This window comes from Saccopteryx leptura, chromosome X, assembly GCF_036850995.1.
Source record: "Saccopteryx leptura isolate mSacLep1 chromosome X, mSacLep1_pri_phased_curated, whole genome shotgun sequence".
Taxonomy (NCBI): Eukaryota; Metazoa; Chordata; class Mammalia; order Chiroptera; family Emballonuridae; genus Saccopteryx; species Saccopteryx leptura.
The window spans coordinates 71,871,779-71,898,721 of record NC_089516.1 but is presented as its reverse complement, the minus strand read 5'-3'; the positions used below and the strand labels follow the sequence as shown (position 1 = coordinate 71,898,721).

Genomic DNA, 26,943 nt, shown 5'->3' with positions numbered 1-26,943 from the left:
TTTGCCCCGTGTCAATTCGTGGAGGGGCCTGGCCAGCTCTGCAAATCCTAATATCCAGAGTCTGCAATATCCTACTGCTCCCAGAAATTCTCGCACTTGCCTTTTGTTAGTGGGTTCTGGGATCTGCAACACAGTTTGAATCCTTTGACTGGATAATGTCCTTTGTCCCCCTTGTAAGTTATATCCCAAGTAACTTACAGTTTGGGTGACAATCTGGGCCTTCTTGGCAGAGACTCGATACCCCATCTGCTGGAGATCCTGGAGTAGGTCTAAGGTGGCCATCTTACATTGCTCTTCTTTGGCTGCAGCGATGAGGAGGTCATCCACATATTGGAGCAACACAGTTAAAGGGTGGGCAGCTCGTAACCCTTGCAAGTCCTTACACAAAGCTTCATTAAAGATAGTGGGAGAATTCTTAAACCCTTGAGGAAGCCTGGTCCATGTATACTGTCGCACTAGTCTATTTTCCGGATCATTCTATTCAAAAGCAAATATCTCCTGGCTCTTGGGGGCCAATGGAATGCAAAAGAAAGCATCCTTCAAATCCAGTACTGAATAATATGTACAAGTAGGGGGTAACGAATTTAGCAAAGTGTAGGGATTTGGCACCATTGGGTGAATAGTCTCTACCCGGGTGTTTACTTCTCGCAGATCTTGCACCGGGCAATAGTCCTGGGTCCCAGGCTTCTGGACTGGGAGTAAAGGTGTGTTCCAGGCTGACTGGCATTCCCGGAGGATACCTGCTGCTAGTAAGCACTTCAGATGCTGTGCTATGCCCTGCTTAACTCGTGCTGGTGTGGGATATTGTCTTACCTGCACGGGGCTAGCAGTGCTCAGCAACTGCGCTATGACAGGTGGCTGATGAGCGGCTAAGCCTGGTGGGTTGGTTTCTGCCCACACCCCTGGCACCTTTTCCCGTATTTCCTCTGGGACCCCGATGACTTCATCCTTACCTTCCTGTAGGACTGCCATCAAGTATTCTTCAGATATGGGCGCCGTTACCTCGAGACTGACTTTTTCCTTTCCCTCCTGGGAACTGCTGTCCTCTTGCTTAAAGGTTATCATGGCTTGAAGTTTCTGCAAGAGATCTCGGCCTATGAGAGGATAAGGACAATCTGGAATGACTAGAAATGAGTGAGTAATAGTGCCTCTACCTAAATTTGTGATTCTTGCGGTGGTCCATGGATAAGCTACTGCTTTTCCCATTACTCCTATTATTTTTGTAGTTTCTTTTTTTATGTGTCCTTGTGGCTTCTTTAAAACTGAATAGGTAGCTCCCGTGTCAACCAGGAAGTCTATTGGCTTTCCTTTGACTGTTAGGGTGACCATGGGCTCCTGGGAGCTGACAGAAATGGAGCCCTGGCCCCGTCAGTCCAAGGTTTGGAGCAAGACCTCTGGATCTTGCTTTAGCTTCTGACTGTTAACCCATAACTTTGGGCAATCTCTCCTCCAGTGTCCTTTCTCCTTGCAATAGGCACACTGGTCCTTGCCTATTTGCTTCCATGGTTGACCTTTCTCTTTGCCTTTTTTCTGCTCTCCTTTTCCCTTCTTCTCTGACTTATGAGCTGCAATGAGGATCTTGACAGCTGCTCTCCCTAGTTCTGAGTCATCCCTATTTATATATACTTTCTGAGCTATTTCAATTAGCTCACTTCTATTTTTCCCTTCAAATCCTTCTAATTTCTGAAGCTTCTTCTTAATGTCTGATGCGGCTTGCGTCACAAAAGCTATATTTACTAACCTGCGATTCTCCTCAGCTTCTGGATCTATAGGGGTATAAACCCGGTAGGCCTCCATTAGCTGCTCTAAAAACGCGGCAGGGGATTCTTCCCTTCCCTGGATAACCTCACTTACCTTACTGAAATTAGTGGGTCTCCTGGCTGCTGCTTTTAATCCCCGCAACAGAGCCCAACGATACTGGAAGAATGCTTCCCTTCCCCCTGAGGTATTCAGGTCCCAGGTCGGGGGCTGTTTGGGAAGGACATTCTTGACTTCCCCATCCGTTCCCCCATCCTCTAAAACTGCTTTTGCTGCTTCTCTCATTATTCTATTTCTTTCTTCTGTAGTAAAAAGAGTTTGTAAGACCTGTTGGCAGTCATCCCACATTGGCTGGTGGGTCCTAAAAACTGTCTCAAGCAAGGATATTAGTCCCTGTGGTTTCTCAGAAAAAGGAGGATTTTCCCGCTTCCAATTGTACAAATCACTGGTGGAAAAAGGCACATAGATGAAGCGAGGGGGCGCTCGTGGACCAGCATCTGGTGCCGGCGGTGCTTCCCGGAGCGGTAAAATGGCCGCACTCCCCTCGTCACCTCCTGCAGGAGACAAAAGCAAGATGGCGGTGTCTACTACCAAAGGAGAAGGCGAATATATCGCCCCTCCTCGGGTGTGTGGTGGACTCAAAAATCCACTTACATCCTGCTGCGTGGAATCAGGTTCTCCCTGCCGCCGATAGGGAGGAGGGAAATTTACTGGGTCTAAGGGATCCTCCAGCGGTTCAGGCAAGACAGGGTAAATTCTAGATGACGGTACAGTGGACCGTACCAGGGAATTGGTCTTCTCCTTTTCCTTCCTACTGCCTTTCCCTGCCCTCTGGTTACTTGCAGTAACACATACTGCCCTTCTCTCTCTCTTGCCATTCTTTATGTACTTTCTGATATACCCTGGCTTATCTGTGGCAATATTAACCCACACATCTATATACAAATATTGGTCTGGATGGGGCACCTGGTAGATAATAGCTCGGACAGCAAACACAATAGGAAGATCAAAAGTTCCCTCAGTGGGCCACCCTACATTGAAAGCAGGCCATTCTAACTGACTCAAGGTCCGGAGGGTCTCTCGGTCCGGAGGTGGCCCTCTGTACCCCTGGGCTCTTTTCTGAAAATCAGAAAAGTTGTTTAGCAGGCACTCAAGTGGAGAACCGGGTACAGGCTCTTGTTGTCCCATTCTTCTGTATCCCGCTTTGTCTGCTTCTAAACCTTCAAGAATTAACAAAACAATTATCAAAATACCCCGACCAATAAGCAAAAAAAAAAAGGCTAGAGTAAAAGATTATCTCACACTCAATTCAGGCATTCACACACAGACAAAATGCAGCACAGCGCGGTGCAGAAATTCCTAATGTGACTGGTCACTTCTAAAGTTAACTGCTAGAGTTAACAATTCCTTTTAGAAAATGGTGTCCCGTTCTGAAAGCCCTGGGTAGGTTACCAGTGGCGTCCCACCTACTACCTCAGGTTTATATGCTTCGGAGCTCAAAAACAAAACCAAATGAGGATCCTCAAAGAGTACTTACTCAGCTCGAGCTGTCCCTCTGGTCTCGGACCAAAAACTCCACCAAGGGAAATCCCGGGCGAGCCCCCAGAGATGTAACATCCACCGGGTACAAGAACAAACATCGGAGACTTTCAGGAGTATAGATGTAACTTTATTGGCCAGTTTTACCTGCGCAGGGGCAAATTCCCGAGGTGTCCAGAGACACTGTGCTCACAAGGAGCTGCAGATGGGAATCGCACTTAGCACTCACAGCTAAATCTTTTTATAAGCTAAGCAAGCAAGCCTAATACAGAAGCAGATGTGGCGGTAACCTATTTGCTAAGGGGGCTGCACATAGCATAGCAACAGGGGCTGGGGTGTAGCTCATTGGCGAATTCCAAACCTAAACTTCTGATAAGGGTCTTTTAACCAATAGAATGCAAACGTTTGTCTCTTTTTCTTTTTTTTTCTTCTCTCTCAGGCTCTCAGAGTCCCTATCTGTCTCTGCTTCTTGAACAACCTTGGGCATGTTATTCCTAACAGAACAGGAGCAGGACCTGCCTGTAACCCTTAAGTTCCCTGTTCCATTAGTGCCCTGCTTATTTTCTGATCTTCTCTTGGTCCTTACAGAGCCCTCCTTCTATACAGCCAAATCTTAATCTGTTTCAGCCTGATGAACTCCACTGGCTGCACTCTAATGACACCCCATCACAATGGAGTGCCCCACATGGGTGGTGACTGGCCTTGGTGTGCCCTGAGGTTTTTTCAAGTGGTCTCAGACCCAGCACTGGCACTAACTTTGAATCTGTATTAACTTTGTAAACAACACTTACCCTTACCTGGTGGCTTACTGCTAAACTGCTTTAGGCAACTCCTGTACTGCCAGCAGGCGCAAGCAAATCTCAGGGCTGGCAATTTTGCTGACCTGCCTCAGGCTTGGTACTGATGGAAGGTAGAGTCACTACACAGCTTAGCTCCTCCCATGTCACCCCGGTCGAAGAGAGGAAGCCACAAAGTGTGGATTGCATTGTAGCTGCTAACAGGTAGCCCAGGGCCAGTCACCAGAAGTCTCTGATTTTGACCTGCACCAGAACCCCTCCTAGAAGGTCCCCCAAAAACACACTCAGTGGTGGCACTCAGACTGCATCAGAGCACCACCCAGTTAACTCTTCAAGCAGCACATCCATAGTGAGATCTCAGCAGTCACCAGATCCTGCTAATGCAAATTCTGCTTCATGTGGCTAGCACCTGCAAAGTCACTCATACACTGTGATCTGGTTTGATCCTCACAGTCAGCCCACCTGAGGTTGACTCAATGCACAGACAGGCCAAGTGACCAAGACTCAACTACAACACATAACCAACACAAGAAAGAATCCTGGTGCACCTAGTTCAGGTGAACAAGTAGACTGTGCTATTGAGCCCCACAGGACACCTATGATACAAGGCCACCTATCAAGAATGGGAGACATAGCAGATCCACCTAATACACAGAAACAAATACAGAGAGGCAGCCAGAAATACATACATACATACATACATACATACATACATACATACAAGAAGACAAAGAAGCACACCCTGAATAAAAAACAGGAGAATTTCTTAAAAAAAAAAAAAAGAACAACTAAATGAAATGAAGGCCAGTGATCTTCCAGGTACACATTTCAAAACAATGGTTATAAGGATACCCCAGGAACTTAAGGGGAGAATGGATAAACTAAGGGAGAACTTCAATAAACAGATTGTAAGCATAAAAAAGGCCATACACCATACAAAGGATCACTCATAAATAAAGAATACAATATCTGAAATGAAATATATACTCAAAAGAATCAACCGCAGGTTAGATGAAGCAAATGAAATCTAATCAGTGATTTGGAAGGCAAGGTACCACCAGAAAGCACCCCAAAATGAGGATAATTTAAGGAACCTCTAAGACAACATCAACCGTAAAAAAACATCATGGGGTATCAGAATGAGAAGAGAGAGAGGAAGGGATTGAGAATGTATTTGAAGAAATAATGACTGAAAGCTTTCCTAATCTGCTGAAAGAAAAAAAATACTGAAGCAGAGAGAGTCACAAACGAGATGAATATAAAGTGGCCAACATCAAGACTCATCATAAATAAAATGGCAAAGTTTAACAACAAAGAGAGAGTGTGACTGGTGGTGGTGCAAGGGATAGAGCAACGGCCGGGGATGCTGAGGTCCCAGGTTCGAAACCCCAATGTCACCGGCATAAGCCAGGGTCACCGGCTTCAGGGTGCGATCATGGATATGACCCCATGGTCACAGGTTTGAGCCCCCAAGGTGGTGCTGGCTTGAGCAATGGGTCACTGGCTGGGCTGGAGCTCCTGTGTCAAGTCACGTATGAGAAGCAATCAATACACAACTAAAGTGCTGCAACTATAAGTTGATGCTTCTATTCTATCCCCCTTTCCCTCTCCCATCTGCCAGTTCTTGCAAATAAATAGATAAATAAATAAATAAATAAATAAATAAAAAGGCAATGGTACAGAAAGCAATCTGTAGATTTAATGCAATTCCTATCACAACACAAAAGGCATTTTTCAGAGAACTAGAACAAATAATACAAAAATTTATATAAAACCACAAAAGATTCTGAATAACCAGAACAATCCTGAGAAATAAGAACAAAATTGGAGGTATCTTACTACCTGATATCAAACAAAGTACACTAGAAGGCTGTATAGTAAACCAAAAATCATAGTACTGACATAATAAGAACAGACATGTAAGTCAACGGAATAGAAGAGTGCCGAGAAATAAATCCATGCTTCTACGGCCAATTAATATATGACAAAGCAGACAAGAACATACAGTGTGGTAAAGACAGTCTATGCAATTTATGGTGTGGAAACAATTGGACAGATATATGTTTAAAAATTGAAACTAGGCCAACTTCTAAAACCATGTAAAAGAAGGAACTCAAAATGTATTAAAGACTTAGGTGTAGGATTCAAAAGCACAAATCCCTTAGAGGCAAACATAGGGAGTATAATCGCTGAAAACTTTCTCAACAATATCGTTTTCTGATATATATTCTGAGGCAAAGGAAATGATAGAAAAAAATAAAAAAATGGGACTACTTTAAACTAAAAATCATTTTGCACAGAAAAGGAAAAAATTAATAAAATGAAAAGACAACCTACAGAACGGGTATTGCAACCTACCTGACAAGGTGCTAATATCCAAAATTTATAAAGGACTCATACAACTCAACACCAAATAAACCAAACAACTCAATTAAAAAACGGATAGAGGCCCTGGCCAGTTGGCTCAGCGGTAGAGCGTCGGCCTGGCGTGCGGGGGACCCGGGTTCAATTCCCGGCCAGGGCACACAGGAGAAGTGCCCATTTGCTTCTCCACCCCCACCCCCTCCTTCCTCTCTGTCTCTCTCTTCCCCTCCCGCAGCCAAGGCTCCATTGGAGCAAAGATGGCCCGGGTGCTGGGATGGCTCCTTGGCCTCTGCCCCAGGCACTAGAGTGGCTCTGGTCGCAGCAGAGCGATGCCCCGGAGGGGCAGAGCATCGCCCCCTGGTGGGTAGAGCGTCGCCCCTGGTGGGCGTGCCGGGTGGATCCCGGTCGGGCGCATGTGGGAGTCTGTCTGACTGTTTCTCCCCGTTTCCAGCTTCAGAAAAATACAAAAAAAAATAAAATAAAAACGGATAGAGGCCTGACCTGTGGTGGCGCAGTAGATAAAGTGTGTTGACTTGGTATGCTGAGGTCACCTATTAATTCGAAACCCTGGCCTTGCCTGGTCAAATCACATATGGGAGTTGATATTTCCTGTTCCTCCCCTCCTTCTCTCTCTTTCTTTCTCTCAAATAAATAAAGTCTGAATAAAACAACAACAAAGTAATTTAACCCCCCCAAAAAAGTAGAGGACTGAAATAAACACTTCCTCAAAGTGGACATACTTATGGTCAATAGACATTTGAAAAGATGCCCAATGTCACTAATCATCAGAGAAATGCAAATTAAAACCACAATTCGATATCACCTCACACTTGTCAGAACGGGTATGATCAATAAGTCAATAAACAATAAGTGTTGGTGAGGATGTGGATAAATGGGAAGGCTCTTTCACTGTTCCTGAGAATGAAGATTGGTGTGGCCACTATGGAAAACAGTATTTTAAAAAAGTTAACTGCCTTATGACCAATGCAGCTCTTTCACATCTGTATATATACTTGTGTGTATGTTTGTGTATGTATCCGGGGAAAACCCAAAATGCTGATTTGAAAGAATGTATGAAACCCTGAGTTCACTGCAGCGTTATTTACAATAGCTAAGATATTAAACAACCCAAGTTGTCATCAATAGATGAGTGGATTAAAAATACATGTACATTATACAATGAAGTTTTTATTCAGCCATAGAAAGAATGATTTCTGTCATTTGCGATTGCATAGGTGGACCCAGAGGGTAGCATGATAAGTGAAATAAGTCAGTCACTGCTAGCCGAGGCTCCATTGGAGCCAAGATGGCCCGGGCGCTGGGGATGGCTCCTTGGCCTCTGCCCCAGGCGCTAGTGTGGCTCTGGTCGTGACAGAGCAACGCCCCGGAGGGGCAGAGCATCGCCCCCTGGTGGGCAGAGCGTCGCCCCTGGTGGGCGTGCCGGGTGGATCCCGGTTGGGTGCATGTGGGAGTCTGTCTGACTGTCTCTCCCCGTTTCCAGCTTCAGAAAAATACAAAAAAAAAAAAATTGAAAATCGAACTGCCTTTTGACCCAGCTATCCCACTTTTAGGAATATACCCCCAGAACACCATAGAATGGTTCCAGAAGGAGAAATGTACCCCCATTTTTATGGCAGCATTGTTCACAATTGCAAAGATCTGGAAACAGCCCAAGTGTCCGTCAGAGGACGAGTGGATTAAAAAGCTTTGGTACATATATACTATGGAATACTATTCAGCCATAAGAAATGATGACATCAGATCATTTACAATAACATAGGTGGACCTTGATAACATTATACAGAGTAAAATAAGTAAATGAGAAAAAACTAAGAACTATATGATTCCATACATAGGACATAAAAATGAGACTCAGAGACATGGACAAGAATGTGATGGTAACAGGGGATGGGGTGGGGGGGTGGGGAGGGGGCGTGGAGGAAGAGAGAGGGGGTGGGGGGAGAAGAAGGGCACAAAGAAAACCAGATAGCAGGTGAACATATGTACCCTGATTTATCAATGTCACTGCATTAAAATTAATAAAAAATAAAAATGAAAAAAATCATCCAAAGAAATGGATAGACACTTCTCCAAAGAGGACATACAGATGGCCTATAGGCATATGGAAAAATGTTCAACATCACTAAGCATTAGAGAAATGCAAATTAAAACCAAATGAGATATTACCTCACATCAGTCAGAATGGTGCTTATCAACAAAACAACACAGAATAAGTGTTGGCAAGGATGTGGAGAAAAGGAAACCCTCCTGCACTGCTGGTGGGAATGCAGACTGTTGCAGCCTCTGTGGAAAACAGTATGGAGATTCCTCAAAAAATTAAAAATTGAACTGCCTTTTGACCCAGCCAACCACTTTTAGGAATTTACCCCAAGAACACTATGTCACTGATTCAAAAGGAGAAATGCACTCCCATGTTTATGGCGGCATTGTTCATAATAGCAAAGATCTGGAAACAGCCCAAATGTTTGTCAGTGGACAAGTGGATTAAAATGCAGTGGTACATATATATAATGAAATACTATGGGGCCATGAAAAAGAAGGAAATCTTACCATTTGTGACAACATGGATGGACCTGGAAACTATTATGTTAAATGAGATAAGCCAGGGAGAAAAAGAAAAATATCATATGACCTCACTCATTTGAGGAATCCAATGAACAGAGTGAACTGAGGAAGGGAACTGAGACAGAGGAGGGATCAAAGGGACTAGAAAAAAGAGGACAGAGGGAAAGAGGGTGAAAGGATGGGATTAACCTGAAGGGAAGTGGGGAGGAAGCTTTCAGGAGGGGGTGAAGGAGAATGTTGAGGGGAATACAGGGAAGGGGAGGATGCATGTGGGGTGAGAGTAGAATCTATGTAAACACGATAAATTAAAATCAATAATAAAAAAAGAGTTCATTCAATTTAAATGTAGGAATACACCATGGCATGTTTCTTTTTCTTTTTTATTAAATTTTACTTTTTCAATTACAGTTTATTTTCAATATTATTTTGGCATAGTTTTAGGTGTACAGCATAGTGACCAGACAATCATATCCTTTACAGCAGTGGTCCCTAAACCCCAGGCTGCAGACAGGTACTGATTTGTGGGCCATTTGGTACTGGTCCGCAGAGAAAGAATAAATAACTTACATTACTTCTGTTTTATTTATATTTAAGTTGGAACAATGTTTTATTTTTTAAAAATGAAAAAAAAAATGACCAGATTCCCTCTGTAACATCCATCTAAGACTCACTCCTGACGCTTGTCTTGGTCACATGATATGTTGCCGCTAAAATTAAGCCCATAAACTAGCAAAATGAGTGAAAAACAAAATTACATTGAAAGTTTTTTTTGCAAAGTGGAAAAATGCCAGTGAGGAGACAGAAGAAGAACTTACAACCTCGAAGAAAAAGGCTTCATTTAACAGGCAGTACCAGGAGTCCTACTTGAAGTATGGATTTATTACAACTGGTGATTCTCGCGAACCAAGGCCGCTCTGCATAATATGTGGCGACTGGCTAAGTAATGAGGCAATGAAGCCTTCAAAACTGCTTTGCCATTTGGAGACCAAGCACCCTACTTTAAAAGACAAGCCTTCTTAGTATTTTGAAAGAGAAAAGCATGAACAAGAAGGACAGAAACAATTACTGGTGGCCACTACATCAATAAATGCGAGTGCACTGAGAGCATCATACTTGGTGGCTAATCATATTGCTAAGGCTAAGAAGCCATTCACCATTGGTGAAGAATTGATCCTTCCAGCCACTAAAGACATTTGTCGTGAACTTCTAGGAGAGGCTGCGGTTAAAAAGATAGCACAGATGCCTGTTTCGGCTATCACCATCACACAGAGCATTGAGGAAATATCAGAGGACATTGAATCACAATTGTTGGAAAGAATTAATAAATCACCGTGGTATGGTCTCGAGGTTGACGAATCTACAGATATTGACAACAAGGCAATGCTACTTGTTTAAATGCATTATCTTTATCAAGAGGATGTGCATGAGGATATGTTGTGTGCACTATCGTTGCCAACCAAAATCACAGCTGCAGAACTATTTAAATCGCTGAATGACTATATATCAGGAAACCTGAAATGGTCTTTTTGTGTCGGCATATGCACAGATGGAGCTGCTGCCATGACCAGAAGGATGTCTGGTTTAACTACTCAGATTAAGGAGGTTGCACCTGAATGCGAGTCTATGCATTGTGTCATTCACAAGGAAATGCTGGCTAGCCGGAATATACCTCCGGAATTTAACAGAGTATTGAATAATGTTGTTAAAATTATTAACCACATCAAAGCACACGCCCTTCACTCGCGCCTGTTCGAGCAGCTTTGTGAGGAAATGAACGCGGAGCACAGACACCTTCTCTTATACACAGAAATAAGATGGTTTTCCCAAGGGAGGTCCCTGGCCAGAGTGTGTGAATTATGAGAGCCGCTGCAGAGATTTCTCTCAGAAAAAAAGTCACTGCTAGAAGCACATTTCAGTGACGAGGAATGGATCGCAAAAGTCGCTTACTTGTGCAACATATTTAACCTCCTCAATGAACTCAATTGGTCACTTCAGGGGAAAATGACAACTGTCTTCAAGTTGGCAGATAAAGTAGTTGCATTTAAAACCAAACTGGATTTGTGAGGACAATGCGTGAACAGGGGTATATTTGACATGTTTCAAACATTCGCGGGAATTTTGGAAGAGACTGAGCCCAAGCCTTAATTGTCCCAGCTGGTGCATGACCACCTGTATTTGCTTTTAAAAGAGTTTGAATGCTAATTCCCAACCACAAAAGACCCACAAATTGCCAAGGAATGGATCCGCAATCCATTTGTCAACAAACTAGGTGAATCCACCGTGTCTATGCAAGAAGAAGATCAACAACTGGAAATCGCAAATGATGGCAGCCTTAAAAATATGTTTGAGACTAGAACTGTGCCAGTGTTCTGGATTAAAATCATGGCAGAATACCCCAAGATCGCCACAAAAGCACTAAAAACCCTGTTGCCATTTCCGACATCTTATTTGTGTAAAGCGGAATTTTCTGCAGTGACAGCAACCAAAACAAAATTACAGTTTTAGACTGGACATAAGCAACACACTTCGGGTGTCATTGTCTCCCATTACCCCTAGATGGGACCCTGTCGTTGCAGAGAAACAAGCTCAGGGCTCCCACTGATTTAGCATTATGGTTGTTGAGAGATAGGCTACTATCTCTCATTCTATATAAACATTATAATAAAATACCCTTAACTTACAATATTCATAACAATGGTGAGTTGTAGTTTTCATGCACTTTATATTTGTTTTTGTGTTGTATCTTATTTTTAAGATGTTTAAATGTTACCATTGTGACTGGAAAGTGTTTGGAGGCAGAGAGGATGTTACTCATGTTATGTTGTTGGTGCGATGTTAAGAGGACGCTTCTAATAAAGTAACATACAAGTACACAGTGGATTCATGTTTATTTTTATTGTCGTAGGTTTATGATTGGTAGCAAGCCTGAACCTATCATATTACATATTGATGTCAGACATGAAACGCTGTCAGAATAACAAATTTAAATATAGCCTGAATAATGAGGACATGCTCCTTCCTCCTTTAACTTAGCCCAATAAATATAGTAAGTTCTACAATTATATTTAAAAATACCACAGTTTTTTACGCCAGTTGCATAATTTTATTTTGTGCATTTATCCGTCCCACCCTAAAGGCCGGTCCATGAAAATATTTTCTGACTTTAAACTGGTCCATGGCTCAAAAAAGGTTGGGGACCACTGCTTTACAGTGTTCCCCTTATATATCCAGTACAGGACACGCACAACCCATGGCTATGACAACATTATTGACTACATTCCCTGTGCTGTACTTTACATCCCATGACAGCTTTGTAAGTACCAGTCTGTATTTCTAAGCCCTGTCCACTTTTTCACCCAGTCCCCCAAATGCCCTCTCTTCTGGCAGCCTTTAGTCTGTTCTCTGTATCTGTGAGTCTGTTCCTGTTTTGTTTTTCATTCATACTGCTCTTTAGAGTTCAAATGTGCGTGAAATCGTATGGTATTATCTTCCACCGACTGACTTATTTCACTTATCATGCTACCCTCTGGATCCACCTATGCAATTGCAAATGACAAGAAATCATTCTTTCTATGCTGAGTAAAACTTCATTGTATAATGTACATGTATTTTTAATCCACTCATCTATTGATGACAACATGGGTTTCTTTCATATTTCAGCTATTGTAAATAATGCTGCAGTGAACTCAGGGTTGCATACATTCTTTCAAATCAGCATTTTGGGTTTTCCCCGGATACACACACAAACACACACACATGTATATATACAGATGTGGAACAGCTGCGTTGGTCATAAGGCAGTTAACTTTTTAAAAATACTGTTTTCCATAGTGGCCGCACCAATCTGCATTCTCAGGAACAGTGAATGAGCCTTCCCATTTATCCACATCCTTACCAACACTTATTGTTTATTGACTTATTGATCATACCCATTCTGAAAGTGTGAGATGATATTGAATTGTGGTTTTAATTTGCATTTCTCTGATGATTAGTGACATTGGGCATCTTTTCAAATGTCTGTTGGCCATAAGTATGTCCACTTTGAGGAAGTGTTTATTTCATTCCTCTACTTTTTTGGGGAAGTAAAATTACTTTGTTGTTGTTTTTTTTCCAGACTTTATTTATTTATTTGAGAGAAAGAGAGAGAAAGAAGGAGTTGAGGAGCAGGAAACATCAACTCCCATATGTGATTTGACCAGGCAAGCCCAAGGTTTCGAATGACCTCAGAGTACCAGGTCAATGCACTTAATCCACTTTACCGCCACAGGTCAAGCCTCTATCCGTTTTTTAATTAGGTTGTTTGGTTTATTTGGTGTTGAGTTGTATGAGTCCTTTATAAATTTTGGATATTAGCACCTTGTCAGGTAGGTTGCAATACCCATTCTGTAGGTTGTCTTTTCATTTTGTTAATTTTTTCCTTTTCTGTGCAAAATGTTTTTTAGTTTAAAGTAGTCCCATTTGTTTATTTTTTTCTATCATTTCCTTTGCCTCAGAATATATATCAGAAAACGATATTGTTGAGAAAGTTTTCAGCGATTATACACCCTATGTTTGCCTCTATGGGATTTGTGCTTTTGAGTCCTACACTTAAGTCTTTAATACATTTTGAGTTCCTTCTTTTACATGGTTTTAGAAGTTGGCCTAGTTTCAATTTTTAAACATATATCTCTCCAATTGTTTCCACACCATAAATTGCATAGACTGTCTTTACCACACTGTATGTTCTTGTCTGCTTTGTCATATATTAATTGGCCGTAGAAGCATGGATTTATTTCTCGGCACTCCATTCTGTTCCGTTGACCTATATGTCTGTTCTTATTATGCCAGTACTATGATGTTTGGCTCACTATACAGCCTTGTAGTGTAGTTAGTTTGATATCAAGTAGTGAGATACCTCCAACTTTGTTCTTATTTCTCAAGATTGTTCTGGTTATTCAAAATTTTCTGTGGTTTTATAAAAAATTTTGTATTATTTGTTCTAGTTCTCTGAAAAGCGCCTTTTGTGTTGTGATAGGAATTGCATTAAATCTACAGATTGCTTTCAGTACCATCGCCTTTTTAAAAATTTATTTATTTATTTATTTGTTTGCAAGAACTGGCAGATGGGAGAGGGAAAGGGGGAGAGAATAGAAGCCTCAACTTATAGTTGCAGCACTTTAGTTGTGTATTGATTGCTTCTCATACGTGACTTGACACAGGAACTCCAGCCGAGCCAGTGACCCCTTGCTCAAGCCAGTGCGACCTTGGGGGCTCAAACCAGCGACCATGGGGTCATGTCCATGATCCCACACTGAAGCCGGTGACCCTGGCTCAAGCCAGTGACATTGGGATTTCGAACCTGGGACCTCAGCATCCCAGGCCGTCGCTCTATCCCCTGCACCACCACCAGTCATGCTCTCTCTTTGTTGTTAAACTTTGCCATTTTATTTATGATGAGTCTTGAGTTGGACACTTTATGTTCATCTCATTTGCGACTCTCTGTGCTTCTGTATTTTTTTCCTTCAGCAAGCTGTCAGTCATTATTTCTTCAAATACATTCTCAATCCCTTGCTCTCTCTCTTCTCATTCTGATACCCCATGATGTTTTTTTAACGCTTGATGTTGTCTTAGAGGTCCTTACAATTATCCTCATTTTGGGGTGCTTTCTGGTACCTTGTCTTCCAAATCACTGATTAGATTTCATTTGCTTCATCTAATCTGCTCTTGATTCTTTTGAGTATATATTTCATTTCAGACATTGTATTCTTCATTTATGAGTGATCCTTTGTATGGTGTATGGCTTTTTTATGCTTACAATCTCTTTGTTGAAGTTCTCCCTTAGTTTATCCATTCTCCCCTTAAGTTCCTGGAGCATCCTTATAACCATTGTTTTTGAAATGTGTACCTGGAAGATCACTGGCCTTCATTTCATTTAGTTGTTCTTTTTTTTTTTTTAAGAAATTCTCCTGTTTTTTTATTCAGGGTGTGCTTCTTTGTCTTCTTGTATGTATGTATGTATGTATGTATGTATGTATGTATTTCTGGCTGCCTCTCTGTATTTGTTTCTGTGTATTAGGTGGATCTGCTATGTCTCCCATTCTTGATAGGTGGCCTTGTATCATAGGTGTCCTGTGGGGCTCAATAGCACAGTCTACTTGTTCACCCGAACTAGGTGCACCAGGATTCTTTCTTGTGTTGGTTATGTGTTGTAGTTGAGTCTTGGTCACTTGGCCTGTCTGTGCATTGAGTCAACCTCAGGTGGGCTGACTGTGAGGATCAAACCAGATCACAGTGTATGAGTGACTTTGCAGGTGCTAGCCACATGAAGCAGAATTTGCATTAGCAGGATCTGGTGACTGCTGAGACCTCACTATGGATGTGCTGCTTGAAGAGTTAACTGGGTGGTGCTCTGATGCAGTCTGAGTGCCACCACTGAGTGTGTTTTTGGGGGACCTTCTAGGAGGGGTTCTGGTGCAGGTCAAAATCAGAGACTTCTGGTGACTGGCCCTGGGCTACCTGTTAGCAGCTACAATGCAATCCACACTTTGTGGCTTCCTCTCTTCGACCTGGGCGACATGGGAGGAGCTAAGCTGTGTAGTGACTCTGACTTCCATCAGTACCAAGCCTGAGGCAGGTCAGCAAAATTGCCAGCCCTGAGATTTGCTTGCGCCTGCTGGCAGTACAGGAGTTGCCTAAAGCAGTTTAGCAGTAAGCCACCAGGTAAGGTTGAGTATTGTTTACAAAGTTAATACAGATTCAAAGTTAGTGCCAGTGCTGGGTCTGAGACCACTTGAAAAAACCTCAGGGTACACCAAGGCCAGTCACCACCCATGTGGGGCACTCCATTGTGATGGGGTGTCATTAGAGTGCGGCCAGTAGAGTTCATCAGGCTGAAACAGATTAAGATTTGGCTGTGTAGAAGGAGGGCACCACACAGGAATAGTGGCACAGTGTGGCAAAGGGGGTTGGAGGTGGGAATGGCCCTTGCTCTAGAGCCATACAGCTCAATCTTTCCTTGGGCATCTCTGACACCTCAAGTCTGCTCAGACCGCTTTGAGAGCCTTCCAAGAAAACTGCACCACAGGCCCCAGATGGTTGCTGCTTGCTTATTCCTCTGCAGTGTGTGAGCTTGGCAGGCCAGGGTCACAGGGTGTCATTAGGGTGGGGTTGGTGTGTCTCCCTAGCCTGATGCCCTATAAAAGAGAATGCTTGACTAAAGAAAGATGGCATCTGTGGGCAGTGCTGAAGAAAGAGTCAGCGCAGTGACATTGACCGCTGTCCCTCTAGCTCTGTCCCCAAAGTAACATACCCTAGTCTCCCCCATTATTACTCCAGTCTTCTCTGGCTTGCTTTCCTTCTGCCATAGCTCAGGGTGGGTGTCCACAAACAAAGTGCTGTGTGCTGGCCCTTCAAGAAGGCACCTGAGTCTCTAGCAGTCTCCTGTCTCATCCTGGGAGACAGAATCCCTGCAGATCTTCATAGCCATAGGTGACGCAGCCTCTTTTTCCTGGCACTGGTGTTGCAGGCTGGGGAGCCCAGTGTGGGGTTGAGAGGGAGCCGTGACTCTTTAGAAGGGATTGCTGCAGCTGAGATATCCTTCCAGATTCTCCACTGCTGCACATGGGTGTGGGACCATCACTTTTTCTGTCTGTCTTTGTACTTCTGTCCATCTGGATGTGGCTTCCTCTGTAAATCCTTGGTTATTAGAGTCTTCTTCAGCTAGTGTTCAGTTTGGTTGTTCAGCTTGATTGTTCTACAGTTTAGTTGTAATTCCAGTCATGTCCTGGAAGGAAGTGAGTGCAATTCCCACTTAGTCTGCTGCCACTTTGGATCCTCCTTTATCTCCATTTTTCTAACTCCCCACCACCCTGGCAAATATCACCAACTCACATCTTAGGGTTTATCCACACAACCCATATATTCAGCAGTTGAAGGTAAGGTGAAATTCACTTGGAGCACTTGATTATAGAACACCACTAGCTAAAGAACTCTCTGCACTGATAAAATGCTCTATATTTGTACTGTACACAGTATTGTATCCACTATTCATGTACCAGTATTGAGCTTTTCCAATGTGGCTAGTGTGTCTGAGAGAATGCATTTTCAATTTTCAAACATGCCAGTCAAAACCATAAGTTGCTTGTAGTTTCTTACTTTTACCATTGCTTTGTTTTATTTACTTAATTTTTTTAATTTACTGATTTTAATGAGAGAGGAAGGGAGGGAGAGAGAGATAGGATCAGTGATGTATTCCTGTATGTTTCCTGTCTGGGGATCAAACCAGCAACCTCTATGCTTCTGGACAACAGTGTAACCAACCAAGCTATCTGACCAGGGCACCTTGTTTTATTTATTTTTATTTATTTTTATTTTTAACAAGACATAGAAAGAGAGAGTCAGAGAGAGGGATAGACAGGGACAGACAGACAGGAACGAAGATAGAGGAGAAGCATCAATCATCTGTTTTTCTTTGCAAGACCTTAGTTGTTCATTGATTGCTTTCTCATATGTGCGTTGACCGTGGGCCTTCAGCAGACCGAGTAACCCCTTGCTCGAGCCAGCGACCTTGGATCCCAGCTGGTGAGCTTTTGCTCAAACCAGATGAGCCCGTGTTCAAGCTAGCGGCCTCGGGGTCTCGAACCTGGGTCCTCTGCATCCCAGTCTGACGCTCCATCCACTGTGCCACCTCCTGGTAGGGCCTTGTTTTATTTTTTAATAATTGACAGGTATCATCAGTGTAAATCTGTTTGCTTAAGTTATAAATACTTCTCAGAGAATTAAGAATATTTTATTTTGTGACAGAGAGAGAGACAGAGAGAGTGATAGATATGGAAAGACAGACAGGAAGGGAGAGAGATGAGAAGCATCAATTCTTCAATGCAGCACCTTAGTTGTTCATTGATTCCTTTCTCATATGTACCTTGACTGGGGGGCTACAGCAGATTGAGTGACCCCTTGCTCAAACCAGTGACCTTGGGCTCAAGCCAGCAACATTGGGCTTTAAGCCAGCAACTTTTCAGCTCAAGCCAGCGAACCTGGGGTCATGTCTCTGACCTCACACCTGAGTCAGTGACCTGGTTCTTATGCTGGTGAGCTCATGCTAAAGCTGGATGAGCCCTCCCTCAAGCCGGGGACCTTGGGCTTTTTAATCTGGGTCCTCTGCATCCCAGTCCGATACCTTTTTTCACTGTGCCACTGCCTGGTCAGGCGATATTAAACAATCTCTACGGTATTCAAATCTTGGCATTAATCTGCCTAGAATGTTTTCATTCTCTCCACTGTATCATATTACCTTGCTCTTAAGCCTTAACCCAAATTCGGCAATTCAATTTTGCTAGAATATGGAGTAAATTCATCCTTTGGTGTATAACCTTGGGATGTAATCATAGCAATTGATGTGGGAAATGTATTCCCAGTCTCAGCCAAACTTTCACCTGAACTGTTAGAACAAATCATTCCCCAAAACTGATAATATAATTTTTTAATTTATTTTCTAATTATCAGGTAAATTTCAGTCCTCTTGCTTATTAGAAAAAGTGCTTGCCTAGCCTCAGAACACCATGAACAAACACATATTCCTTTGCCACTGATATATTTCTACATCCTATAGGACATCAATCAGAAAATGAGACATGATCAGAAAACCGATAAAGGCAAAATTTTATTTCGTAAGCACAAACACTTGAGGTATATCTTTCAGCAAACACTTTGGTTATTATCTCTTTACCTCCATCAATGTCTTTCTTGTCAATTATTTAATGAGAAAGGAATCTACACTTAGATTAAACTTTGGTGCCTGCACCATAAACTCTATCTCATTCCTTTGTAGATTGCCACACTTCTTGCAATAAGTCCTCACTGCACTGGATTATCAGGTTGCCCAGCAGCCGCGGCAGGCATGTGGTCCTATTGTTCTGGAGGCCATACGTCTCAGCATAGTAGTAGTATCTGTACATGGTCTGGGCACATAGTGATACCTTGGTTGGATGGTAGGAAAATAGAATTGTGGTACCTTACACATCCACTGATCTATTCCTCTCCGTGGGTAAAAGCGCAACCTATGAAGGCTATTATATAACAGTTTCGTGTGAGTTTAATCACATCTCTGACTGAATCTTCACATATAACTGTGTTTAAATCCCTTTGGCCTTCCCATACTTGAGAAAAATGTCTCCTAGGAACTGAGTCAACTGAGCTTGACTATAAACACCTTCCACTTTTGCAAAAAGGAAAGTTAATTCTTCATATTTAATTTCATAGCACCTATAATTATTTTTACATTAATCTGGTTATTGTCTGCCCACCAATTCAACCTGTATTTCATGTAAATGTTCTCTCGGGGTGTGTGGCTCAGAGCCCTCTCTTTTTTGAATAAGCAGAGCTTTCTTCATCACTTATCCAGAGCAGCACAATCAAGGAATCCCTCATTGTGTCCATTCCGTGGCCTCTCAGGAATGACCCTTTTTTTATAGGTGCTGCTAAATTTTGGAGGCCGAGGATTTAAGCTATATAGTCCCCTCTCTCCTCTCTCTTTTATACACTCTCAATATATTTTCTTATTGCAGAATTTATTTAGAGCACCCCCCCTTTGTTAGTAATTCTTTTGTGGAGCCCCGTACAGAAAATGAAACACAACGCTACACAGCACTGTACAAATGTGGGGAACCTTCTACTTTGGACCATGTCAAATGACCTAAAAGGCTTCCCAGTGTGAAGGTATTATTTTCTTTGTTCTTTTTTTATCTTTTTGTTTGTTTTTGGTAATTAAATTAACATTTCTTAGACTGGTATCTCTTTAATAATTCATGTTACAAATTCAGAAGATGTTAGTATTTCCCTTTATATTGCACTTTCTGTGTCATTTAAAAGGCCCAGACTTCCTCGGCACCACATGATTTCTTTAGAGTATTTAATATTCATACAGTATTTAGTATTCCACATGTCTCAAAAATGAAAAACCAGGCCCTGGCTGGTTGGCTCAGCGGTAGAGCGTCAGCCTGGCGTGCGGGGGACCCGGGTTCGATTCCCGGCCAGGGCACACAGGAGAAGCGCCCATTTGCTTCTCCACCCCCCTCCTTCCTCTCTGTCTCTCTCTTCCCCTCCCGCAGCCAAGGCTCCATTGGAGCAAAGATGGCCCAGGCGCTGGGGATGGCTCCTTGGCCTCTGCCCCAGGCGCTAGAGTGGCTCTGGTCGCGGCAGAGCGAAGCCCCGGAGGGGCAGAGCATCGCCCCGTGGTGGGCAGAGCCGCCCCTGGTGGGCGTGCCGGGTGGATCCCGGACGGGTGCATGCGGGAGTCTGTCTGACTGTCTCTCCCCGTTTCCAGCTTCAGAAAAAAAAGAAAAGAAAAACCATTCCATTCATTTTTTTCCATTGTAAATTTGTTTGGTGCTTGGCTGATGCCTGGTGCTGGTAATCCAGAGTCTTGTAGCCATGTGAAGGTAAATGTCTGATCAAGGCATAATAGGATTAAAATTGAGAAAAGGTGTATATCTCTCTTCCTCAGAGGTTTGAGAAAAGTTGATGTTTGAGCCGTATCTCCGACACTGAGAAAGGGGTAATCATTTGCAAGGAACAGAGGAATTTCCAGAGGCAGAGGGTCAAGATGTACAAACAGGTGCAGAGGGAAAAACATAAATACGGCTGAAAGGTGTTCTGGGAACTTTAGGTCTTCCCTGAGCTAACGCTATTTTAAATGGAGACATAAGACCAAAAGCAGCTGATTTAGACACAACACACACACACACACACACACACACACACACACACACACACACACAAGCACACACGCACACCCACAAACACACACACAGAGTTTTAAATGGCTTTATAACTGGAAACAGTATTTAAAAATGAAAAGTAAAAGAGCAAGCAAAAACGGGTGGCAAATATTACCACCTTTATCACAGAAAAGGGCTTCACAGCCTCAAGTGATGAAATAGCGTTAGAAGCTAACGAGGGAAGTTAAGGTGCCTAGAGGACAAATTACATCAGGCATCAGATGTAATTCTCCCCCCCCCAAATAAACAAATATTTTAGGTAGGAAAACGTGAAATGGGTTCTTGAAAACAGGAATAATTCACACAAAAAGTCCTCTGTTAAATCTTAAGTCTGTCAAAAATTACTAAAGCAAGGAAACGTGTCACTGAAACATAAAGGAATTAAAAAATATATATCAAGCTCCAGTCTGTGGAGGTAGCCCCAGAGCCATCACCCAGGAGGAAAAGGTGCCCAGAGCGGGCTTCAGGGTAGGGTGTGCCCTGTTCTCGCACGAGTTCATGGGTGATGCGAGAGCAGAAGCTGTACCCAGAAGCACTCTGGGCAGAGGCCGTGGGTTCTCGCACGAGTTCATGGGTGATGCGAGAGCAGACGCTGTACCCAGAAGCACTCTGGGCAGAGGCCGTGGGTTCTCGCACGAGTTCATGGGTGATGCGAGAGCAGACGCTGTACCCAGAAGCACTCTGGGCAGAGGCCGTGGGTTCTCGCACGAGTTCATGGGTGATGCGAGAGCAGACGCTGTACCCAGAAGCACTCTGGGCAGAGGCCGTTGGAGTGAGTGTGTCGTTTGCGCTTTTGAGGTACATACAGGCCATGGGAGCATTAAGCAGCCGGTTGCTGCGACTCCTGGGGGGTCGTGCCCCAGAGCAACCAGGTGTCGGTGGGGAGGAGGAGGAAGCCGAGGGGGCAGCCATGGTAATGGTAGCCGAGGCAGAGTCGGAGAGTGAGGAGGCCGGACCCAGCACCAGTGATGGCGGCCGCAAACGGAATAGAGACTCAGGGGGTGCCCACGAAAAAGAGCTCGTCCCGAAGCGTGCCAAAGGCCCTCTGGGTCCCCGTTACAATGCTCTGTTCCTCAGGGGGGAAGGCAGCGACGTGCAGATCCGCGCATTCGGGCACGTATGGAACCTGCACAGGGCCTATTTGTGCCAGTCAGGGTACTTTGCCAGCATGTTCAGTGGTGCTTGGCGGGAAACCACCATGAATGTTATAGAGTTGCAAATGCCTGACGAGAACATTGATCATTTGGCACTGCATGAGGCTCTAGGCTCCCTGTATCAAGAATGCGTGAACATTCCACCCAACCGAGTGGTCTCCATCTTGGCCGCGGCCAGCATGCTGCAGCTGGACGAGCTGAGTCGGCAGTGTGGGGCAGTCATGACAGAGACTGTCAGCGCCCAAACCGTATTCATTTACTACCACTGTGCTGAGACCTACGGCCTCCCAGGCATCAGAGCCGTGTGCTTCCAGTGGCTGCTGGACAACCTAATGACTTGCAATAGTGATGCGCTATTGAGAGAAGTGAGCCTGGATATCATGAAAGAGCTCATTGCCTCTTCGGAGCTCTTAGTGATGCAAGTAGAGATGGACGTGTACACCACACTGAAGAAGTGGATGTACTTGCAGCTGCAGCCCACATGGAGGTGTACCCGCAGGATGTGTACCTTATTGTCCAGCGCCAACATGTGGTTTGCTAGGGCCAAGACGGAGTCGGAGGGCACCCCCTTCCTGGAGACTCAGCTGGGCAGGGCCTTCGTGCCAGTGTTCCAGCATCTGCGGCTGGCTTACATCGTCTGTGACCTGCCGTCGACACGCATCATTGACCAGGATTTGTTGATCCCTCCCACGTGGCTGTCCCCAGTGTACAGAGAGGAGTTGCTTACCCTACTCCAGGCTGAGCAGAACAGGGAGCTCGGGCCCATTGTTGCCAACGTGTCCGACATCCAGGGGAACAGCATGCGATGCGGGCACCAGCTCCATGGAGAAATGCCATGCAGCTGGCAGTGGACTGGCTTCAGCTTTATCTGGGACCTGGTGGTCACCTACGCCAACCGGCGCATCACCTTCCAGCGCAGGGCACTGAACAGTCCCTGTGGCCTCGGGGTCAGCTTCCTCTGGCAAAGAAAGATCGCATTCCGCCTCTGCCTGGTTTCCTTGGACAGGGATGGAAGAGCTATTTTCAGGAGGAGCACAGAATACCAGCTGCTTACCCTGAGGAGAGATCAAGAGCTAGAGGTAATGAACCTGGAGGACCAAGATGTGGTCTTCCCTATGTATGTGTCCTGTAACTTCCTGTACCTCCCCAGAGAGGGCCGCAGCCCAGAGTGAGGACCCAGGCAACATCCCAGAAAGCCGAGCCGCTGCTCCTTGAGCACAGGGATGGTCAGCTTGCTCGAAGTGCCATATTTTCTCTGGGATCAACTGGTCTTTCCCATCTCTGGTGACCAACTTTGCCAGAGGCTTTGTTGAACTGTAGCTTGTAATCTTGAAACTGATTCCTGGTGCCTAGGAGGAGGACATATTTTGAAGCCCCCAAACACCTCCAGAATTCCTGCCTGCTGTTGATGTGGCAACCTGTCTTCCTGGTTCACCATGGATTGACCTACATCATTTCTGCAAAACAAGGGCCAATTGACTTTAGGAGAGCAAATGTGAGTCCACGTAGTCTAGTACTCTTAGTTGAACTCTTTTCCGTTAGTTTGATTAAATTTGATTAAATGAGTGTCAAAGGAGTACTTTGACTTCTCTTTGACTTTGTGTGTTTAGAGCTGCCATGCCCCCTCTCACCACCACCAGCACCACCAGCACTAGTTCCATTCAAATTGCTCCCCTATCTCCATTTCCCGCCACTGAGTGTATTACTTGCTTTCCATGCTCTGTCACTAAGTGAACACACCCAGACTGCATTGATGGCAGAGGTGGATTTAAGGGCGGGCGCACTGGGCCGGCAGCCTGGGCTCTGACTTCTGAACGGCCCTGCAAAACCCCACGTTTACATATTTTCTAATGATAAGTGGTCCAATATTTTCTTCCTTGCCGGGGCCTCAACTGACCTTAATCCACCACTGACTGATGATCTTCTTTTTGTTGACTGTTCTTCAACCCTAGAGTGTCTTTTTAATTTTTTGAGGAACCTCCATACTGTTGAGCATAATGGCTAAGCCACTTTACACTCACCCCAACTGTGCACAAGGTTTTGCTTTCCTCCACATTTTCACCAACACCGTTACTGCTGTATGGTTGATAATAGTAAGTTGACCGATCGTCCTCCTTTAGGGAGGACAGTTCTTCTTTTGTAAGTTCCATCCTCCCTCAAAAAATGTCCTCCTACATGTCTTTTTGATATTGGAAGACATATCTATAAATGTCTGTATTTGATCGATGCAGAGTCGATCCTTTGCATGATGTGATGTATTTGTATGTAAATGAGAACTTTTTTCTTACAATTATTATTAAAAGTTAATAGGCACCTAAGCATAATTACAGCATAAATTATTACAAATGTTTTTATTATGCATTTATCGTATTATAGTCTGTTACTGTTGAAATGAATAAAATGTATTTTATTTACGATATTGTTTTCTTCAATTTATTTTTGTCCTCCGTTTCATTGTAAAGAAGTTGGTCACCTTAATAATAGCCATTTTCACAAGTGTAAGGTGATAGCTCTTTGTGATTTTTGATTTGCATTTCCCTGATGCTTAAAGCAATCATGTTGAACAACTTTTCATGTGCCTGTTAACCATTTGAATTTTTTTTTTTCTGGAAAGATATGTCTTTAGTTCCTCTGGCCATTTGTAAACCAGACACTTCTTGTTTCCACTGTTGTTATTGCGTTGTATGAGTTCCTTGTAAATATTGGATATTAATTTATTTGTATACATGGTTTACAAATATCTTATTTTGTAGGTTAATTATTTTATTTTCAGTGTGGAAGCCCTAACTCTGCTTACACTAGGATAGTTTCTGGATGAGGTATGACCACTTTCTGGAAGTTAGAGAACAAAATAAACAAAGTAGCAAAAGAAAACAGTAATTCATAATTATGGAAGGTCTTTGAATTCTTGGGGATTGTAACTTGACCCTGCTGTTATTTAGTTTGGGACATTATTTTAGAATTGTACCTTTGGCAATGTCTTTTGTCCTTTGATTTCCATGTAGGTTGCAGGGTGTTACTACCAGAAACACCCAGGTTATTTGTTTTTTTCCTTCTGTTGTTTATGCTTTTGTTGTCATACCCCCAAATCATTGCCAGAAGCAATGTTGAGGAGTTTCTTTCTTATGTTTTATTCTAGGCATCTTGCAGTATTGGCTCTTACATTTCAGTCTATAATCAATTTCAAGCTAATTTTTCTGAGTGGTGTAAGACTGAGGTCCAATTTCCTTTTCTGTACGTGGAAATTGCAGCTTTCCTAACACAACTTGTGGAAGAGACTACCCTTTCCCCATTATGATGTCCTTGGCTTCATGATCAAGTATTGGTTGACTGTATATGTGGGGTTTCATTCTAGGTTCTGTATTCTGTTCCGTTGGTCTATGTGTCCATCTTCATGCCAATATCCTACTGATTTCTTTACTTAGCTTTTGTAGTAGAGCTTGAAATCAAACAGTGTGAGGCCTCCAGTTTTGTTTTCCTTCTACGTGATCACTTGAACTATTCAGGGATTTTGTAAGTTTTGTACAAACTTTAGAATTCCTATTTTTCCTATCTGTGTGCAAAATTCCAGTGGAATTTTTATGAGGACTTTGTTAAATCTATAGATGAATTTGGGTAGCATGATCATTTTAATAATATTATGTCTGTCAGTGCATGAAAACAGAATGTCTGTTTACTTGTTAGTGTCCTCTTAGGTTTCTTTCCTCAAAGAATGTTAAGTTTCATTGTACAGATCATTCACTTCCTTGGTTAATTTATTCCTAAATATTTTACTGTTTTTGACGTTATTGTAAATGGGTTTGTTATTTTATTTATTTTCCAGCTGTCTCATAGCTAATGTATAAGAAAGCAAGTGCTTTCTGCATATAGATTTTACATCCTGAAAATTTACTGAATTGTTTATTTGATCCAACAACTTTCTACTTGAGTCTTTGAGTCTTTTCTTTATATAAGATCACATCATCTTGAAGGGAAAGACCCTACACAAATATGAACTGTAGTTAACTTCAGAACAGGGGTTACTTGGAGAAAAGAGATCTTGGAGTGGGTTAACCATAACAGAAGACTGTCCTGCACTGTCTTGAATGCAAGTATGTGGGATTCTTGGAGAAATGCCATCAAGAACCAGATGTCCCTTTTGATTGATAAACTCTGGGACTCAGATTCTTCTCTTGACTTTGATAATGAAGGAAGCAGTAGATGTGCAGGATTAAGGATGGTTTAGTTGGAAAAAAAAAGGGTTTTGTAGCTTTCTAATATATTCTGCTGAGCTGTGGCTTTTGGAACTCAATAAATACGCAGTGGTGCAGTTTCAGCCCTCTGGTTGTACTACTTTCATCTGATGTCTTATTCCTTGTGTGTCTGAACCGTAAAAAATCGTAACATCATTATGACAATGATGACAATTTTAATTTTTCCTTTCTGATTTGGAATCCATTTTTTCATTGTCTTGCTTGATTTATACAGAACTTAAAGTACTATATTGAATATGAGTGGTGTGAGTGGGCACTCTAAATTTGTTCCTGATCTTAGAGAAAAAGCTTTCTATTCTTTGCCACTGAGTGCAGTGTTAGATGTGGGTTTATCATATGTGGCCTTTAATGTATTGAGCTGCATTCCTTCTACACCCAACCTGTTGAGGTGTTTTGGGTTTTTTTCCCAAAAAGTTTTTCCTGCATCTATTGAGGTCATTACATGATTGTTATCATCATTATACTAATATGGTATATATTTGTTGATAATGTGGTATAAATTTATTGATATACGTAAGTTGTACCATTCTTGCATCCCAGGGATAAATCTCATTTAGCCATGATGTATAAACCTTTTAATGAGTTTACTTATTTGGTTTTCTAATATTTTGTTGAGAATCTTTGCATCTATGTTAGAGTTTTCTGGTAGTGCCTTTCTCTGGTGTTGGTATCAGAGTAATGCTCCCTTGTAGAGAGTTTGATAGGGTTTTCTCCTCTTCAATTTTTTGGAAGAGCT

At 43.0% G+C, this 26,943-nt stretch overlaps 1 pseudogene; it reads left to right on the top strand.

Moving 5' to 3' along the window:
- Positions 1–21,611: 21,611 nt before the first annotated feature.
- LOC136385304 (germ cell-less protein-like 1 pseudogene) lies at positions 21,612–23,126 on the top strand (annotated as a pseudogene).
- The last annotated feature ends 3,817 nt before the right edge of the window (positions 23,127–26,943 follow it).